Source organism: Plutella xylostella, chromosome 10 (assembly GCF_932276165.1).
Source record: "Plutella xylostella chromosome 10, ilPluXylo3.1, whole genome shotgun sequence".
Classification (NCBI taxonomy): Eukaryota; Metazoa; Arthropoda; class Insecta; order Lepidoptera; family Plutellidae; genus Plutella; species Plutella xylostella.
Window position 1 is genome coordinate 8,376,502 of NC_063990.1, and position 15,469 is coordinate 8,391,970.

General features: G+C 35.1%; 1 protein-coding gene across 3 annotated transcripts in view; it reads left to right on the plus strand.

The window, feature by feature from the left end:
- The first annotated feature begins 2,034 nt into the window (after positions 1 to 2,034).
- The window catches only part of LOC105381531, a 31,720-nt gene continuing 18,285 nt past the window's right edge, over positions 2,035 to 15,469 (plus strand). Inside the window, exon 1 of one of the 3 annotated variants that reach the window (XM_048623651.1) lies at positions 2,035 to 2,372. The gene's annotated coding sequence lies outside the window, so the exon portion shown is untranslated. The remainder of the gene's footprint in view (positions 2,373 to 15,469) is intronic. The other 2 variants (XM_048623653.1, XM_048623654.1) reach the window with 2 other exon arrangements.

A 15,469-nucleotide genomic window follows, 5' to 3' on the forward strand; every position in this document is an offset into this window, starting at 1 on the left:
CAAGAATTTAATATGAAAATGACGTATAATTGATGAACTAATCCCTTGTTATGATCTAACCGAGTATGATGAAACTGGGGCTAAGTTAAAAGCATGTACCTACCTACTACTACGGTCGAGGTTCAAATGAAACTCTATCTCATCGCTCTTTTCAAATGAACGTCTATCTCATCGCGTTCGCGTGTAATGCTCCAGTGCATTACACGCGAACACGATGAGAACCACCATCCGAATCACCTTCCGAATATTCGCTATTCGGCCAAATCACTATTCGTTGCATCGGTACTGAAAAAATACAAACTTTATTCTCGAATTGACGCGTGCAACATTATCTTCTTGCATCTCGACGCGAGATTTAATATCTCCTGTCACTGTAACGGACATGTTAATTCTTCAGGCGTTTGCCGCGCCGTTTTGTTTGCTGTTAACGATGATGCAGTTGTGATTTATAAATGATAATAAAGAGTATTTATAAAGACCCTTATCTTGATGCAACCGTGCCCGCTACCGGTGTTGGAAGGTAAGTGATGAGGTAGTTATATGGGTTAATTAAGATAAATACTTATGAACTTACCTATAGAAGTAACAGTTTTACAGGAAGCGGTAAGTAACTTACATGTATACCTCCTTACAATCTGTCTTTTATCAATCTACTAACATTCGCACCAATGCAAAGGTTATCCTCCAGTGTTTGTTACCGACATACCATAGTTATCGGTCCTCTGTAGGTAGGTATACACTATATACTACCTCTGTAGCCAGTAGCAGTAAAAAGTTCTCTTATGTGGAGGCACCTAAAATCTAGTGTACTTATTTTATAACTACTTTACCAGAGCGGGTTTCCTTTTAATTTTTTGTAAATTGTCGATGTTTCAAGGGTAGTTTATGGGCATAGTAATCACCGAAGGTGGTTCACCACTTCACGAGGTGTAGGATTGGTCTGTCATTTAACCTAAATTCCTACATAGGAACCTGGTAGTGCGTACCTATAGTGTAGGCTTCTGGCATAAATTAATTTTTACTTTGGGAGGAAAGCTATGGAATATTGAAGCATGGAATTCCCCAATAAGCTATAAGGCTTAGATAAACATCAGCAATGCATTGTAATTTTGACGTGCATTGTTCAGTTTTTATAAGAATAAATATTTTCATACTTCACACTGGCAGCGTCTCGATTCGTGATTGTGATCGCATTTTTTACATCACTACCTACTGAGAATTCATTCATAAGGTACTTTATAAGTGTACCTACGTATGTGGGAGCTGTGAAAAGGGGGCTACTTATGGGTCGATTACACCTAGCGAGTACAGTGGCGAGTCAGTGTCCTCGGCCGCACACTCGGTCACTTGCTAGCCGTTCATTGGTCGAGGAACGGCCGAGAATACTGTCTCACCATTGTACTCGTTAGTTGTAATCGACCCATAAAGGTGGGTTGAAACGAACGTACCAAGATAAATAAACTGTATCTATTCGTTAAACAAGACCGGCACACCCAGTCCAGTCAGCAACTAATCTTAATCAGACAAACGATAGTTCAGCGCTAGTGTTTGTTTCCAACATATTTCGGCCATGTGACATGCTCCTGCTAGATTATAAGTGTCCCATCGACACGTTAAAGTGCACAATCGAAAGATACGAAACGACACTCGTCATTCTAAACAACTTTTGCTCTAAAGCTGTGTGTGAGAACTAAAAAGTTACTGGCGAGTTGAACGTAAACGTTCACCACCCAACACTTGCTCCTCGTCGGGATTGCAACCTGGGACAATCGGCTATACGTGACTAACTGCTGCACCTTACAGCCGTGTGTCGTGGTACCTACCACGTTCACACTTTCGGTTCCGTTATTTTCTTTCACCCATGTCAGCGTAAATATTAATTTCAATTTCTTCGCTTATTGTTGGAAAAATAGCGCGAACCGAATGAGCTCCATGAGCCATAAGGCACGTTGTCGAAACGGTGTCGCCTAGTCAATGGCCGGTACAGTTACACAAAGCAAGGAGGTTTTTTTATAAAGTGGTCGTCCTGCGCGGCTGTGGGCAGTGTGGGACTCGCTTCCTCGCGCCATTCTGAACGCACCCAGCGCACTGTTACCACCACTCCCAAAAAAAACAAATTAGTAATTTGGTGTTCGAAATTTAAATTAGTGATTCGTCTCACGCGGCTCCTAGCTAGACCTCGCCTCTTCGCGCCACTGACACATTTCGCGGTTGGCGCGCGGTTTGAATATAGAGCGTTCGGTTTTTCTTTGCTCCTGTTTGTTTTTTTAATTTGGTGTATTTCTTTGGTGCCTGCATTGAGTAATTTTGGGGACCTTAAAATTGAGGCTGTGATTATCTGCATTTGGACTACTTAAAGCTGTTTTGAAAAGGGTAAGTTTATTTTTTATTTTTGACCTACATTATTGATTTTAGTTTTTGGGTTCTAAATCGTTGAAAATTCTTATGAGTGTACGGTAGGTACGAGGTATTATATTAATTAATAGGTAAGTATCTTCCAGTTCAGCTAAATTACAAAAGTACCTATCTAATAATCTTTTAAGTACTCTACAAACCTCTCCATTCTTTTTTACTTAAAAAAACATATATAAACTTAACCGCAAGTTAACACCATAAAAATATGCATGATTAAATATAAATTATGGCTATTAGTCCATCCATGGCTCAACTAGTCTGCAGATATTGTTTTTAAATGTCCAAAGAGCAAAGTGACGCCGCAGGAAACCGGTAGAGTAGCAAACTGGCTCAAAACAGTGACATTTCCAATGCAAAAAAGAGAAAAGCTAAAATAAAGTCTGCATAATCAGATTGCTATTTTAAATAGTTATTTATGTTTTCATTTTACACGTTCTTGTTTTGTTGACATCATTAGGTTAAAGGATCGCTGATTGAATTGTAGAGAACCGTCGCGTCGTTGGCTGATTTTATTGTACCTATATACCCATCCTTTAACTATACCTACTTTATTTACTCCGAACAACATTGTATTCCTTTAAGTGGAATGACGAAGGAAAAAAATATTTACTGTAGTTAAATAAAAAGATTTTTTTAAAGAAATATATATCAATTTACAATTTAACGAATTTCAACAACAAAAATTAAGGTGTAAATTAGCAATAGCGAATAACGGACTGATTTATCGTCATCGATTTAAATTCTATCGCCTGTAAAGGCTGTTGAACTCGTAATTTTTATTGGCATCGGCCAATTTGCTATTCATATAAGCGGTCTCATTATACAAATGAAACAATACCTGATGCTATAAAGAATATAAGTACTTGACTGACTGGTATGCGCTTAAAACTCGCAGCGAAGCCTACTGCACTACTTAGTTACAAATAATTATAGAGGTCCTAATTGGATGTCCTATAGACAGATAAAGAAACGAAATTAGATAAGGAATTAAAGTTTTTTATACTTTTGATCGAAAATGTGTATATCTTCATACATAACCCTACATACATATCTACTTCATAAAAAATAATTCAAAATAAAAGCTCCGGAAACAAAAGAAAACTTACATGCAAAACAATAAGTTCTCATAGTTAAGAGCAATCAAGTCATCCTGCTTGATGCGCGGAAGAAGAAAATATATCCGAGATAAGTGGACTGTAATTATAAATATGTATAGCTATTTTCATCCTCATACATAAACACGTGTGTAAGTTTATTTATATACCTACTTTATAGTTGTACATATAACACGGTCATTGTCGCGGTCGTAGCAAGGCCGTCAAAATGCCCTTTTATAAAAACTATAGGACTTTTATATCTACCTACATAAGAATCCTACCTAAGATTTGAAGACCTGTACCTATCGATTTGGCGTAGTCTTTCCGATAATGTCGTTTATTTATTGTTTTAGTTGGTATATGTTTATGAACAGACTTTGTACAATAAAGCATTTTTGAAATGTTCTTAAAGTTGAAAAATCTCTAAGCAAGAATTTAAGTATGTAAACGTACCTAAATATAATAACTAAGCTGACTTAGTTATTTAGTTTAAAAAAAACTTGTCTTATATAAATATTGACGAGGAAAATTAAGTTATAAACTGAGAAATACAATTCAGTAGTTGGTGCCACAGCCCACAACCATTGGAAAGAATTTGAGAAATGCAATCATTATGTGATTTAAAAAATGCTAAGAGTCCGCCGCAAGATACATGGGGCATTCCGCACACTTCTTCTGGTCATTAAAGCTTGTGTTTTTTTTACTAAGGGCATTTCATCATCAGGTTACTTACTTTAGGGTTACTGAGGGTCCAGGAAATAATCTTTTCTACGAGTACCTTCTAAGACATAAAGGGATTGTACTTTTAGGCTTACAAGTGTCTAATATAAAACCCCTAAAAAAGACTTTTTTCATTCTATATTTTGTTAAAGGTACTATAAGAAATAAATTAATTTCTAACTAATCAAAATAATGATGACAGATAATTATATATCTCTTTATCCCAATAAGTTTAAATCAATATCCCTTATGAATTCTTTAACGGTTCTCATGTAGGCTGTAAGCGCTCAGTTGGAGGCCTAGGGCTTCTACAAACTACCTACCTGTGCCTGTGACCTATCTTCTTGTTTACGATCGTTTATAATGGACTTAATGGTCTATATCTGGAGCAAGTTTTTATTGATTATGCAGGTACAGAACCTTTGAGTTATTAAAGACAATTAAAAGATAAAGGTTGTTGCACACTTTGTAGCTGTTGTCTGGTAGTGGTCTATAAATATTGTCTGGGTTCCATTCAATATATATAAATACTAGAAAGAACGGGCTAGGAGGGCACGTTTAAAATCGCAATAACTTTTACTTCTTTTAAAGATTTTTACATGAATTTTTTTCAGGTGTCTAGTGTTTGTTACCGTGGAATAAGCCAGTCAGAATAGCGTCATCAGAAAAACCACCATAGCTTTGTTGCATCGTATGAAAGTATATGAAAAAAACATCTTCATTCTGACTGATTATTTTTCCTTATTAACCTGACTGTAGGCTCCAATAATATTCTGAATGTGACATCATTATCAAAACCAAAGACAACAGTCTGTCGGGAAATGTCTGATGTCTGCTGCTCGGGATTGCGGCACCGCAGGCGATATCGCACATGCTACCAAACTGGGCAAATCGAACACCCCAGGCGAGAAAGAGTTGTGTGTGTATATTATTTTATTACATTTTCTTTTGGTTTTAAATATCACTCGATCGTATTTTGTAAAAAATCTGATAAGTAGGCATTAAATCACATATGAATAGGCAGAAGGTTTTTTGTCTTGTCTATACATAACCATTAGGTGTGATAGGAATACTGCTGCTGTATCGACTTCAAACAAATGATGATGATGAGAAAGACCAAGGACACTATATTTAACGACCCTCCGTTAGAAAAACAGAGGGAATAAATAATTTCATGTAAGAGATTTACAAGAGGAAATTTAAATAAGTAACTAGGTATATTATAATGAGTTTTATGGGTTATTGTAAACGAGCTGTTCCGACAAGCTTCGTTTCGCCTTAAAAAGTTTTCCCGTGGTAATTTCGCATAGCTTATAAAAAGTAGCTTATATGTGGTCCAGGGTGTCATCTAACTCCAAACCAAATTTCATTACAATCAGTTCAGCCGTTTTGACGTGAAGAAGTAACAAACATACACACACACACACAAACTTTCGCATTTATAATATTAGTAGGATAGTCTAATATTCTGAGCATTCCACGAGCGCAACTGGTCAGATAGCGGCCACTTTATGTTTTCCTTTGTTATTGAAATCCTATAAAACACCTAAAGGTGACTGGTTTGACAACATCATATCAGTCGATAGTGCCTCTCGCGCCCATAAAAAAAGATTTTTTACTCTATGTTCTTACAACTTTTTTATTTCACGGAAATATAATCGTTTTGCACGCCTCTTGTCTTAAGCCGGTCAAATCATTTTGTAGAGACTGCAAAATATGGCATGTTTACCTCTAAAATAGTTGTAAGTAATATTTAAAACTGAAATCGTTGTTACAACTCTTAGACTTATTTGATTGTATTATTGATTAATGAAAAAAATATTAACCATCGTACACATAAGTGTCTATTGAGAATTATTTGTACAATGGTAAATATTTTTTTCAATTACATTTCAAAAGAATACATTATTTAATATAAACACTAAACATTTCCTAAAATTTTAATAGAAATTAAATTAGGTATAAAAAAAAATAACTTGGTAAATTCCATCCAATTTATAAACCGCACATACTGCTGACCGTACGCGGATAGCTTTCAACCTTAAGTAGGTGTGTGTTTAATTAAAAATGATGTGAAAAACAAAAGCATTTCGCCGTGTGATGGAACGTGGACAGCGCGGTCGACGACTCGGTGCACATATTATGTGCAAACCCTTATTTGGTGAAGGAATTAAATAATTCGGAGTAATTAAGGACTACATGCTTTAACTTGACTGAATATTGGTTTTATCAACTTGAATGGATGTAAATCGGCAATTATACGTACAATTTACATCCATGTAGGTATGTTGAGATAGAAAACATAATCGGTTAAATAGATTTTAAATCTACATATAGGTAAATATTTAACCGAACACATCCCGTATGTACTTACCTCAACTGTAGACCTTTTTTTTAATATGACAAAGTAGCGTGTGCATTCAGTAACACTTGGTAAGTATATTATATAGATACAACAGATACATTTAGCGACGCTTGTCTGGACATTATTCTTGTTTTTCGACCACCCGGCTATATTTTTCATGGTTTATTTTGGTCAACAGGCAACCCAAACCTTTTTGTGGTTCCTATATTGGAGCAGCATAAATATCGTCTGTAAATTTTACCTTAACAAAATATGAGAGGAGTACCTACACCATACTATAGCTGGTAGGTAGTTAAAGTTATCATTTTCAAAAACTTCAACCTGGTATTTTGGAAAATCTTGAAAACCTATTTAATCTATAACTTTTATAAAGAGAATACCAAAACACAAATTGTTAGATTTTTTCTGCTCACATAATCACACATCACAATCATCACATAAGTCACGAATCTTCCTTTATCGCCTTATTTATAAGGCACTAAAACACAAATAAATCACTATAAATAACTTTGACATAACAATGGCATGTATTTCACTCGGTACTAGGCTGTATGCTTTTTGCTTATTAAAATCTCCCTGTGTCGTTTTATCATGAAGTCAATACCACTCAATAAATAACTGATAATGTTTCAATTTGTTTCATATTTATGGCGGAGATGGATGAATTATGGGGATATGGCATTCTTATTTAAATTTTGGTCGTATGTTACACGAAATATCCTTTTATTCTTATACATGTTGGCAGAATTCAATCCAAAAACTTTTCATTAAGTTTAATGGAGTATTTCATAAAATTTACAGATTTACTAAGTAAGCACACAATAAAAATAATAATTTTCACAACTTTGGTAAGATTAGGAATAGCCACAAATACCCTTATTATTATAGTGATAAGTTGGTATCTACAAATTGTACCTGTATTTAAAAAAAATAATGATGACGTCTGTGGATTGACTGGTTTAAAGTCATCTTTTTCATACAAAAGACATCATGACAGAGACATCGGGAGTCCGAACTTACTTACGCTGAACACAAAAGAGTAGAGATTAATGTTTTTGGAACTAAACAGATTTAAACCTGGCAATAAAAAAAAACTTGTGATTTGTGGTCTGTTTCTATGGTTTGAATGTCAAACTCGCCCTGTTCCTGTATAAACAAATCGAATTTTGCTTAATTTTGGAGTTTTGTGGATTGTTGAGTTTGTTCACGAAGTGAAAATGAATAAAACCATTCGCAGCGAAGCTAGACAGATGATTTACAGCGTTTACCTACGATGTTTGGCGGAGAATGAGGCTGGAGAAGTATTAGTCAATATATACGATGTTTATGAAAGAGCAGCGTTTTATACTGGTGAGTAGGTACTTAATTTCTAACCATTAACATACATTGCTTATATTTCTTGTAAAAAAGTACTATTTTGATGTAATAGAATGCCTTTCAATGTGTATTTGTTATTCTTATAGAGGTTAGAAAATACTAGTGTCAAACGTTACATGACATCAGGGTCTGGATGCTAATGTTGTCAAAACATCAGGTCTAGATACTTTTTTACTAACCCCCGACTCAAAAAGGGTATCGATAAGTTTTACAGCTGTAGGTGTCTATGTGTGTCGGTCTCTCCGTGTAGAGTACCTATTGTAAAAATATGTGTAAGAATATGTAATGCCGAGTTGCAGCAAGGGACTTTAAGCTAATGTGGACATTAAATCTATGTCTGTCTCTTTCTGTCCGTATACTGTCAAAGCAAGGCAACAATACATTTAATGCCGACATTAACTTAAAGATCCTTTCTGCAACTCAGTGTAAGAGTCGGTATAAATTCTCCAGACATAATAATTTGCAAGTCACTGCTTTTCTGACCAATTAAATAATTTGTTGCAGGAAAATCGGTAAACACAGTTTTAGAAGAATTGCCGGGGCACATTTGAACTTTTTCCTGAGCAAGAAAAAACTGTAATAAAATATCGATGTGTGATACTATCACTTTTCTCCTATAGTAATTACATAATGGGATAACCAACACATGTTTCAGTGCAAAAAAACATTATGAAATACACAATGAAATAAAAGTTACAGTTGATTTGATTTAATGAAATTCATTCAAGACTGCCCCCCTCTCCCCTACTAATTTCTTCTCTTAACATAAACCTCCCCAAAAAGTCGCATTTTATAATTAGTAAATATTTGAAACATTTCTCGTTTTGATTTTTTCTGCTAAAGTATCGTGATACTTTTGTCCGTTTTCTATACTATAATAGTGTGGCCACTTTCTTAGATTGCAACGCCCTCAATTATTCTCTACTCTTTTATGTTCCATTGTACTTAGAAATATTTAATAAGTGTAACATTTTTAAATAACTTTTTATGATACGTAATGATAAAGAATATTGTTATGTAACACTTTTGAAATAATATTAATTTAAGTAGGTATACTAGAGATTGATGATACTAAATATCATTATGATTGAAAAATACTGCGTAGTGTAGTAGAATTTAGGTTAATTGAAATGACACCATTATACAAGTATTGTCTTAGTTGCAATATATTGCGCAATTCTTTTCGGAATTTAATTTATCATTTAAAAATCTATACCTTCCTATCTATACCTCCATTGGACGGGAGTGGCCAGCGTAAAACAGCTGATGCGCTTGGCGAAGAATAGAGAGGAGTATGCAGAGCTGACCTAACCTCCAGTAGTGGAGAGGCACTAGAAGAATAGGGAGGAAAAGATACCTTCCAAGAATAATAGCATGGTTTTCAAATTATTGTCGAATTATGTCAACCGAAATAACGGGTTATTTTTTATATTATAAACAGGGTGGATATCAGTTAAGTAATTGGACATTCAGTTTAACCTATCCTATAATCTGCATCGTGATAGTAAGTAGTATAATGTCACTTGATATAATTAAAAGCCCCTTTTTGCGTCAGAACGTTGTATTTAAACACAGTTATTAAAGAAAGAAGGATCGGACCACGCAGAAGGCTTTCTCAACTTTATCTTATAAAATCATTCCGTAGTTTTATTGTGAACCTTGCGAAATTAAATTTAGTTTTAGTAAATGGTAGCAATCACACCAAAATATTATGACGTGATTGTTGAATTATTTTTTTTGTTCAGCCAATTTTTTTATATATCCTATTGATCTCTCCCAATTTAATCATTTCAACAGACAACTTTAAAAAAAAACTTTGATTCAGCATCTTAATTTAAATATCAAGTTGTAAAGCTCTCATGAGAAATCGTGAGCAATCAGAAAAGGTCGAATGTTAAATGTGTGAAAGAGATTTCAGCAAATGTAAGATTAAGAAAGACCAAAATATACGCACTATGTTAATTTAAAAGTTCAATACTAAACGACAGGATGCGACAGTAATGGCCGGTTGGCATTTACACAGCCTCCGAACATCCGTGAAAGACTACACTCGTCACACACAATGTGAGTGTGTAGAAAACATCACTTTCAAAACAGCTTTATCCCTTTTGGTTAAAGTCGATAATCTCAACCTTGTAACGTCCAAAAGCCCTGCGAAGGTAACTGAAAAACCTTTACATAATCACGACTCTGAAATGCCATTGCATAAAAAATGCAGATCTATTTAAAACGGCTGAATGGTAATTGGTGATTGACAAGGATAGATCAATTACGGAAAGGGATTTTTAAATAAAATCAGTAAGTTCTTACTGCCACATTCACTGTACAGGAAGATAATGTTTTAAGGGTGCACCTACTTAAACTGATAGTGACCACTATAAAGTAGGTTTTTAAGTAGTACTTACTTACCAATTTTCAGCGAAAACATGTCAAACCAAGTCAATCTTATAAGAGCTTAATGTTGACGACCGAATGGCGTAGTGGTTAGTGACCCTGACTACTGAGCCGAAGGTCCCGGGTTCGATTCCCGGCTGGGGCAGATATTTGTTTAAAGACAGATATTTGTACTCGGGTCTTGGGTGTTGATATTTATATTTAGTATCTATCTATCTATGTATTTGTGTAGATATATCAGCTGTCCGACACCCATAACACAGGTTCTGCCTAGCTTGGGGTCGGATGGCCGTGTGTGAGATGTCCCCACATATTTATTTATTTATTTATTGTCAACTTATCTTGTTCTGACGTCATTTATGGTACCAGCAACGGTATCCCCTTTACTTTATATTGAAATAAAAACAGTCATTTTTACTATGTATTAAAAGCGATCTACTTTTGTGATTATGTTGCAATATTATTTATCGTTAATATTTTATAGGTATGTACTTATCTGATATCAATTAAATTGTGATTGAGATATATATGTTTATATTTGAGTTAAATTCCGAATTCGACAACTTGTGGGTTAACGATGATAGCAATTAGTAAATATCAGATAGATAATTGGTTTGTTTTTTATTTATCGTTACGTTTTATTTATATAAGTTGCTTAGTCATAATATGTCATAATATGACTCATACCTAGACTCAAGACCATATTAGCCTACGCTCATTTTTTAATTTTCCAAGGGATGATCCGAGGTCAAGCCAATAATTGAAGGCCCACACTATTCAGTAAATAGTGTGTGCCTTCAATTATTATGCTTGATAAACTTGGGATTTGGGAAACATACCTCATTGTAGTATATTCTGCCGCGGCGGCTGTTGTTTGCTCCTGCTTTTGCGGTTCGAATGAAAACTGCTGCGAGACTATACCATTCTAAAATTTTCAGGGGGAATTTTATTTCTACATCTTATACCTAATTTAATCTATTGTATATTAGTTCTAGTCTATAAGTATGTTTGTTTTTTACCCGACTGCCGAAGGAGGAGGGTAATGTTTTTATGTCTGATTTATGTGGTGTTCAATAAAGCAATATTCTATTCTATTCTATTCTTATTTAAAAATTCAATAGATTCGTGGATTTTGGCAAAAAAGATGCTCCATTAAGGTTACCAAACAGTTCCTCATTCCATCTGCAGCTCCATACACCTTCCATACAATACAATACACCTACAACGTTGACATTTCCGCAGCTTTGTACCGCGTTGTGTTGTCTGTTCGTCTGTCAGTGTCGTAAAGTGCACATATCAATCATGATGGCCGGGGGCGACCGTCGAAATACTTAATTATACACTTGTACAGTGGAAGCAAGTATGTTACACTTGTGTAGTGTAAAATTGGTTCTTAAGACCTCTTCTTACGGTCGTACTCAATGGTAGAAAATCAATAATTTAATGTTTAGCGTGCGTCGGATTGTACGAGTAGATTACGATGTTTCGCTAATTATGTGATTTGCGTCGCTGTGACAGACAGCAGACCTCCGGTGCGCAGGTGGCACATTCCTACAGGTGTCTTTACATTTCCTGTATCGTGTTCCAAAGTTTCATGAATGCAGATAAGTAATTAGTTCATTTATTTAGTTTAGTCCATTAATTTTTTCTACATGACGAAACAGCTGAATTTGGTTATAATTATTATCTTCGTGCAATTAAAGCATATTTTTTTTGCCTATCTATAAAATTTAAGATAAAGATGGGTATTGAACATACGTTTTGATAGATTCAATACGCGTGAATTTGATAATGCAAAGTTTTGAACATGTTTTTAAGTACAACAATCTGAAAACCATAATTTTCCAGCTTCTGCATAGCTCTATATAATTGTCATAAATCGCCAAGGCGGTCAAAAGTGCGTTAAACAACTCCATAACTCGTGCAAATATAACATTACGCGGTGTAAAGATCGATCCCGGCGGTTGCATAAATGGCGGCGTGGCGTAATGCGTCTCATTGTTAGGCGGAGGACGCACGCCCCCGGCGCGGCCGCGGCATTGCAAGTAACTTACTATAGTTCTGTGGTTGTGAGCTTTTGTGAGTGGACGCGGATGCGCTCACGGATGCATTGAATTATTAAATTATTGTACTTACCGAAATTGGTACTACTTAAAATAATCATGAATTTTTTAAATCATGACATTTTAACTTCCCTACGACTACATAATAGGTACCTATAATAAATAATCCCCAAGCCATGACATCACTGGTTCTTCTAATTGAAGACGACATCATCTTTATCATCGGCCAACAATCATCCTTGCTAGATGTAGGACTATCCCAAGCAGCGCCACAAAATCAGCCTTATAATATGTCTTCAGCTATCCTAATACTGGCTACCCTCTTTGGCGGTCCAACTCAAACACAACAAAAGTCTCCGAGAATTTGGCCACCGCAACGGTCATCAGTTCTTCAACACATGTGGCCGGCCCACTGTCACTTCAGTTTGCATATTTTAAGTTATGTCGGTAACCTTATTACTCCGACAAAAAACTATTGTAAGTCAAAGTCAAAGTCAAAGTCAAAGTCAAAATTTTTTATTCATCGTACAAATATAAAATTTTCTGATGAACGTCAATTTTTACAAATTACTCTCCGTTCGGATAAGGGGGGGCTCTTTCTGTCTAAGGAGAAGAACGGAGGCAAGAAACTCCTGAGCCATCTTTTCAAAAAAAGACTTAAAACTAGTTGGTATACAATAGGTACATATAAGCTTAATTATTATTATTATAATAATATGAGCAGAGCTAACTACTTATCACAGCCATGCATTAACGTCCTCTAAGTAATCATCAATTCTATAATAAGCTTTTTTACTGAGTTTCTCTTTAATGTAACACTTAAACTTATTCTCTGGCATTTGAGCAACTTCTGCTGGAAGCTTATTATAAAATCTAATACAGTACCCTAAAAACGATTTATTAACTTTCGCCAGACGCATCGCTGGAAAAGCCAGCTTATGCTTGTTCCTAGTATTAATGTCATGATTACTGCCAATTGTATCAAAAGTTGAAATATTCTTTCGTACATACATTAAATTGGAAAAAATGAACTGACATGGAACTGTAAGGATGTTAATTTCTTTAAATAGTTCTCTCAATGAATCCCTGGAACCAAGTTTGTATATAGAGCGGATGGCTCTTTTCTGTAATACAAATATAGTCTCAATATCAGCGGCTCTACCCCAAAGCAAAATTCCATACGACAATAAGCTGTGGAAATAACTAAAGTAAACTAATCTGGCGGTTTCAACGTCGGTCAGTTGTCTAATTTTCCGTACAGCAAAAGCTGCCGAGCTCAACCTTCCAGCCAATTTGGCAATGTGAGGTCCCCATTGTAACTTTGAATCTATAGTCATACCAAGAAAGACAGTATCATTAACTAGGTCCTGTATTATATGTATTAAACAAATGGGTATACGACGAAACACGACAAACGTTTATTTATTTCTATTATGGATAATATTAGCATGACTTGGAATGGGGCATTAAGTTCGCCTTTGTACCTATTTACTTTGTGCAATAAAGAATTTAATCATAATAATGGGTAAAAGGCCATAAACGGCCAAATAATTATATAAATAATTATATAAAAAAGACCCTACTCCAACAAATTAAGTACAAAGTGAAAAACCCGAATCTTGCGGATACCTACATAAATATTAAAAAAAAAAAAAAACATGTTTCGAAGGACCTCCCTCATTACACGGTTCGGCACAATAACTCATTATCGGGTACACTACATAATTCCGAATTACTTTTTTACGAATATGAAAATAACGATTTTTAAAATTTCGAACTTCATAGTTCCGAATAATTCACAATCCCGAATTTTAGGTTTCCGAATAACGAAAATCACGAATAGTTTATAAACGAAATTTCAAACAACACATTTATTAAAATGACGAAAGTCAATTTTCCGAATATTATTATTTCGATGTTTCAAAAGTACGATTTTTTATTATATCGAATTGTAAACATTACGAATCCCGAAGTTTTAATATTCCGAAAATACAAAATCCCGAATGTTTCTTAGTTAACAAGAAATGGTTATATGAATAATGCAGCATAATGCTTATAAAAACAATATTTTTAAGCTATATTATGTGAAACGCTCCGCTCCGCTTCGCTGCGCTCCGCTTTGTTTTTCGATATCTATGTGCACCTAACACGCTCCTCCTCGCTTTGCTCGTCGTCGCACCTATCTTTAGGTTTAGGTCCTAAGGTTTTTAAGATTAAACACCATAAAAATCCTAGCAATTGTTTTGCTCTAAATTTGAAACGCTCCGCTCCGCTTCGCTGCGCTCCGCTTTGTTTTTCGATATCTATGTGCACCTAACACGCTCCTCCTCGCTTTGCTCGTCGTCGCACCTATCTTTAGGTTTAGGTCGTAAGGTTTTTAAGTTTAAACACCATAAAAATCCTAGCAATTGTTTTGCTCTATATTTGAAACGCTCCGCTCCGCTTCGCTCCGCTCCGCTTTGTTTTTCGATATCTATGTGCACCTAACACGCTCCTCCTCGCTTTGCTCGTCGTCGCACCTATCTTTTGGTTTTGGTTCTAAAGTTTTAAAGACGTTTATATTTTTTTGTCAAAATCACGAATTATCATATTTCCGATCGGGATTTTACTTTTTCGTGATTATAATAAATCGGTATTTTATTTTTCGTATATTAAAGTAATCGTGATTTTTAACATTCGTATATTTAACAATCGTAATAACAATATTCGTGATTATAATATTCGAAATTAGAATTTTCGTGATTATTATAATTCGGTATTTAAAAAAATCGGTATTGCAATATTTAGTAAATTACATATTCGGGGTTATCAAATTCGGAAAAAAGTTTTTCGGAATATTTGGGTGTTCCCCTCATTATCAATTACCCTTTTAAAAAAACAAGCTGGGATGTCCCCGCGACAGCGTCGTGAAGTGCGTACGCGCATGGCTGACAGTCGCGGAGGCCACCGACGAACAATATTTTATTTATACAGGGTGTTGCAAAAGGGGTATACTAAGCCGAAACCTACATGTGCAGCATGTTACATCTAATGATAAA